General features: G+C 44.1%; 1 protein-coding gene and 1 non-coding gene across 2 annotated transcripts in view; both read left to right on the plus strand.

Annotated features, from left to right (window-relative positions):
- LOC148832356 (hepatic and glial cell adhesion molecule-like) overlaps positions 1-6,160 on the plus strand; it is a 118,561-nt gene that overhangs the window by 79,810 nt on the left and 32,591 nt on the right. The window lies entirely within an intron of this gene.
- Positions 4,272-4,343, plus strand: trnaq-cug (transfer RNA glutamine (anticodon CUG)). The gene has a single exon. It is a non-coding gene; the product is annotated as a tRNA-Gln (tRNA).

Genomic DNA, 6,160 nt, shown 5'->3' on the forward strand with positions numbered 1-6,160 from the left:
AAGATCCTTTGCAATATCCTTTGCAATATTGCAAAGGAAGAGAGAATTCCAGAAGAATGGACAAAAAGCAGTATGGTTACCATCTACAAGGAGAAAGGAGACCCAGTGGAGTGTAAAAACTATAGAGCAGTGGTTCTCAAACTGTGGTACGCGTACCTGCAGTGGTACGTGGCGTGCCGCCAGGTGGTACGCCAAATGACCCTGGAACTGTGTTGTGTGCGCTGAAAAAATCGGGACGGGTTTTCAGATTTTGTATTTTTATACGTGTCGAATACGTAGCCTACGTACTACGATACAGTGCGCGCTAATACTTCAGTGGACACAAGAGATACTCTGTAATTCCATACCACTCTATAGGAATGCCTGCTACGGATGCAAGTGACCAATTGTATTTAAAAAAAGCTACTGTATCCCCAGCAAATAGGGAGAAAGGAGAATGTGCGTGATTTTGGAACAATGCCAACGTTGTAAACACAGGAATGCATAGAAATGCATGCTACGAACGCTGGTAATCTTGTGAGCACAGGAAAGCGTGAAAAATAACAGAAAAATATTTAAGAACTGTTCTAAGTTAATTTGAGAAAAATACACCGAGCGTCTCTGTGTTTCTCTCCCATGCGCATGAAATAAATACTTAAAATAAACACTGAAATAGAAACGGAAACGTGGAAAAATGCAAGCTTGCGGATTGCTAAAGCAGGTAAGCCCCACACTATTATGTGTGGAGAAAAAGCTGCTGAATAGCTCGACCTGCTGCCCCCCCCGAAAGACACAGTCGTTCATAGAATTATTGAAATGAAGGATTATATCAAAAGTACGCTGACAGAGCGTGTTAAGATGAGCAGATGTTTTTCACTGCAATTAGATGAGTCTGTAGTCGATTTGGCCAATTTGCTCGTTTACGTTAGATACGAGTTTGAGGGTGCGTCCCATGAGGACTTTCTGTTCTGTAAGCCACTACCAACAGGAACTACAGGAGAGCACATATTTCAGCTTCTGAATGAATTAATCGAAGAGAATGGCATCGACTCTATAAAATGTCGGAGTTTGTAGAGACGGTGCTAGAGCAATGACAAGCTGACACAGCGGTGTAGTTGCACGAATTAAAGAGGTTGCTCCAGAAATTAATGGTTTCATTGCAACATCCACCGTGAGACCTTTGCCGTCAAGAAAATGCCTGACGATTTAAAATCTGTTAAGACTGTTGTGAATTATGTCAAGGCACGAAAAATTAATTCACATCTGCTTTGCTCGACTAAACAGGCTCACCCCTCTCACTGAAATGGTGCTTTTTTATTTTTATTTGTTGTTGTTTTTTTTTCTATAAAACACTTTGAGAAGCCACATTTTAATATATCAAACAAAGTTTATTATTATAGTATGTATTATATGTATGTGTGAGTGTGTGTGCACGTGCGCTCATGTTGGTCATTGAGAGTTTCTGGGGTTCCTATGAGATGATGACTTGTAGGTGGTACTTGGATGCTTTGGTTGGATTAGGGGTGGTACTTGGTCCAAAATGTTTGAGAACCACTGCTATAGAGGAATAAAACTTCTGGAACATGGATTGAAAATCCTGGAAAAAATTCTGAACAAGAGACTTAGGAAGATAGTCAGGATCCACAACTCACAATTTGGATTCTCAGCAGGGAAAAGCACAACAGATGCCATTTTTGTGATGAGACAGTTACAGGAGAAGACACTAGAGAAAGGGAAAAAGCTGTATGTGGCCTTTCTGGACTTGGAGAAGGCATATGACCGTGTGCCCAGAGAGGTGGTGTATTGGTGCTTGAGGAAGAAAGGAGTACCAGAAAGCATGGTGAAGTTAGTTCAAGCAACTTATAGAGATGCAACTACGAAGGTGGTCACACAACGGGGAGAGACAAAAGAGTTTGAAATCACAGTTGGAGTACTCCAAGGATCAGCACTAAGTCCTTTCCTTTTTATAAACATTATTGACACACTGACAGAGGAGGTAAGAACAGAAGTGCCTTGGGAACTCATCTTTGCTGATGATGTGGCACTGATGGCAGATTCAGAAGTAGAACTACAGGAGAAAGTGTTCAAATGGCAGAGGAGTCTGGAAAAGGGTGGACTGAAAATGAATGCAGAAAAATCTGAAATAATGGTAATGGAGAGAAGAGGAGATACTATGACCAATGTTGAGGAGACAAATGGAGGAAAACTGAAACAGGTTGATGGCTTTAAATACCTTGGAATAAAACTGGTAAAGGGAGGAGAAACACTGGAGGCAGTAAAACAAAGAGTGAAAGCTGGATGGAACAAGTGGAGGGAAATAACTGGAATAATCTGTGACAGGAAAATTCCTAGAAAGTTAAAGTGCAAAATGTACAAGACTGTGATTAGACCTGTACTACTATATGGAGCTGAATGCTTGGAAGTTGGAAAGAGGGAAGAGAACTTGATGAGAAGAACTGAAATGAGGATGTTGAGATGGATTCTGCAGATTTCAATGAAGGAGAAGATCAGAAATGAAGAAATCCGTAGACGATGTAGGGTGGTGGATGTAGTTGAGAAGATGCGAGAGGCGAGGTTACGGTGGTATGGACATATCATGAGGAGGGACGTTGAGGAAGTAACAAAGAGGGTAATGGAATTTGAGGTGGAAGGTAACAGGGGAAGAGGCAGGCCTAGAAAGAGATGGATAGATTGTGTGAGAAAAGATATGGAGGTATGTGAAGTGAGTGAGGAAGATGTGCTCGACAGAGACAAGTGGAGAAGAGCAACCAAAGCAGCTGACCCCAGGACAGTCTGGGACTAAGGCTGTGAAAAAGAAGAAGAAGAAGAAGCTACGGATCTTCAGTGTCCAGTGAAGCTGTAATGACAGAAAGGAAGGAAAAGGAGACTCTTCCCTGACCTGAAGTCGAACCCAGGCCGCGGTGGGGAGAGCACCGAATCCTAACTACTAGACCACCAGGGAAACGGTCGACTCTCTCCCTGTGTGTGAAGAGAAGACAGCGGTAACTGGGATTCGCGCTGGTGATCTTAACAGGACACAGAGAGCGATCGACACGCTTTTACAGTCTGTGTAGCGACAGCAGCGACACTCAGAGCTGCTGTGTGTAAGAAAGAGAAAATAAGATCTGCTTGGAACTAAGATTTGCTTGCATAGCGAGACGGTTTGAGACTCGAAGGTGTTTGAAGGATAATATTTCCGTGGTTTATTCTCGCTTTCAGATTTTAGGAGATCATTCTCTCAGCACCCAGGGAGATGTCTGACAGCGAGTCCGGACGTGTCTGAGAGACCGATCCCCACGGAAAGTGATGCTTTACTGATACAATTGACGCAGGAGCACAAGGGAAGACCCCACATGTGAGAATCCGCCCACAAGTAAACTTAGTTTTCTTCAGGAGCTCACATGCTGCTGATGATATTGGCGTGTAAAACAGATTGTCTTCTTGTATTTAGATACAAGGACTCGAGTTAAACGGTCCTTTTCTCTCTCTCGAGAAAGTCCGTTCCAAACAGGAATCTTGTGTTATTGAGTCGAACGTAGCATGTAGAAGAAGGAGCTGGACTTCTTGATGACCACTTACCTGTTCGTCTGCCGCCAGTTGTGACCCAGTTATGAAACGATGTACTCCCTTTAGCTGCCTCCCTAAATTCTTTCTCTTTTTTTTTCTGAAGACCTGCTCTCCTGTTTCTGTGATTGAACCATATTTATACAACAAAGAATATGCATGGCAGCTGTACAGGTATATATCAAATACAAAACGACTGGCTTGTCTACTCATTTAACTAAACCGTCTGAAGGAAATCTCAAATCTAGCTAGGTAAGTAGCAGACAATAACGTGGCGAGTTCGTCGGTTTGCAAACTTGGAATGGATGAATGAAAATAGTCTTTCTTAAACACAAGAAAGGTGTAGTAGCCTCCGTTGCTTATCGCTGCTTTTTTTCCTGCTTTTTACAACGAACAGGAGGCGGGCACTTTTGCTCGGGTGAGATCAATTAGGTCAAAGATGTTTTTTTCTAACGGGAGATCCGTGCTAAATACAGAAGCAGAATCGTCGAGTGACGAAAATAATCAAATTGGTTGGACTTTTTTTTCAACAAGCAGAAAAGGGCACTTGAGCCAATAAGGGCAAAGGCTCGGGCCACTGTAGCCCCCCGCTCCGCACGTCCCTGCTGCTGGGAGCCGGACTGAGCTCATACTCGCTCCCTGTGCTGAAACAGACTTAGAGCTTCCCCGAGCACCGTCTAGAGTTGCTGGATTGGGCTCTGTGTCCTTCTGCTGCTACTTAATGTTTCGGTTCCATGGTGTAATGGTTAGCACTCTGGACTCTGAATCCAGCGATCCGAGTTCAAATCTCGGTGGGACCTGTCTTTTCAGCTCGCTCTTACTACTCGGTGAGCATTTTGTTAATCTTACATGTGTACTTCAAACCTTTCATGTATCCTTAGGTTAACAGCGATCACTTCCTGAACTTAAGTACGAGATTTTCCTCCTTATTTCGGCTTTGTTTGCTTTATTACAGGTGTGTTTTTACGATACCAGAGTCAGGTTCAGGTTCTGTGCTGGCTGAAGGAAGCTCCTTCCCGCCTCTCTGATCTGCTCGCCCAATAAAGTCTGCTTTACCACTAAAAGAGAGAAGCAGAGCCTGGGAAATGACAGCTTTATGGTGTTTTTGGAAGAAACCGGTTTTTCTTTGAATTGGAAATCAAGCGGAATTTCAACGTCTTGGAGAGGCACACATTTTTGGTTGTTGGTGAGTGAGACGTATCCCTGTCCAGCACTGCGCTGCGCTGCCCTGGTCTGGGAGTAGGAAGTGGTCTATAAACACCAGCAACACAGCAACTTATCTTAACCCATCTCCAGCTTTTCTAACTTGTTTTCTACATTTTGTCTTTTAAAATAACATCTCTGAACATCTTTTACTGCTCCTGTCTGCCAGCAATGACTTTACAGCTGTCACAGCTTCCAGACTTTAGTTCTCTCTTTTATTAGTCTAAACTTAGGCCATGTTATTGTTGTTTCACTCAGTTGAGCAGTTTGAAATAGTTTTTCCTTACTCTGCTTCTCTCTTTCAGCAGAAAAGCAAACCGTATTGGGCGAGCAGATCAGATTTGGAAAAGAGCTGCTTTCATCAAGCAAATTATCTGAACTCGACTCTGGATCCTCAATCATACACTGCTCAGATCCCACCAAGACTTAAACGCGGATCGCAGGATTCAAAGCCCCGAAGGCTAACCATTACACCATGGAACCGAGAGTTGAAAAGCTAACCTCCAGATCCCCGCTCTGATCTTCTGCATGTTAAACCCGTCTGAGTGAGACTATTGTCTGTGACGTCGATGCTCTGCTGTAGCCGCTGTGCATCTCAGCGCTACAATCGGTTCCGTCCGCTTTCAGTCTCACAGACACGTCCGCCCTCCCGCTTAACAATCACCGATCAATAACCATCGGGCTCCAGACACTCCGCTCTGCGCTCTGGGACACGCTTTTACAGTCTGTGTAGCGACAGCAGCGACACTGAGAACTGTTGTGTGTAAGAAAGACAAAATAAGATCTGCTTGGAACTAAGATTTGTTTGCATAGTGAGACGGTTTGAGACTCGAAGGTGTTTGAAGGATTATTTTTCCGTGGTTTATTTTCGCTTTCAGATTTTAGGAGATCGTTCTCTCAGCACTGCAGGGTGATGGTGGAGAGCGAGTTCAGACGTGTCTGAAAGACGGAAAGTGACGCTTTATTGATACAATTGACGCAGGAGCATAAGGGAAGACTCCACATGTGAGAATCCGCCCACAAGTAAACTTAGTTTTCTTCATCAGCTCACATGCTGCTGATTAAACGACATTAAACTCCCAGCACGACACTTGGCAGCAGGGAGCGCTGCGATTGGAGAAAACTATCAAGAATGAGAGCGGATGCTGTGATTGGATCATTCTCGGTGGCGATACGGGCCTTGATTAGCTAAGGCTACTAACAATGAACAGAAGGCAATATGCTAGAGAGAAGCCCGATGTGTTTAAAAGAAAGACAAGCCAGACAGGAGTCGAACTTACAATCTTCTGATTCGTAGTCAGACGCGTTATCCATTGCGCCACTGGCCCCGCTGATACAGCTGCACCGCACCACTGTGAGCTCCGCGCCGCTACTAGTACGGCATCGCCCCGCTCCAACTTTTCTAACTTGGATA

The sequence above is a fragment of the Atractosteus spatula genome, chromosome 6, assembly GCF_055471065.1.
Source record: "Atractosteus spatula isolate fAtrSpa1 chromosome 6, fAtrSpa1.hap1, whole genome shotgun sequence".
In the NCBI taxonomy this organism is placed as follows: domain Eukaryota; kingdom Metazoa; phylum Chordata; class Actinopteri; order Semionotiformes; family Lepisosteidae; genus Atractosteus; species Atractosteus spatula.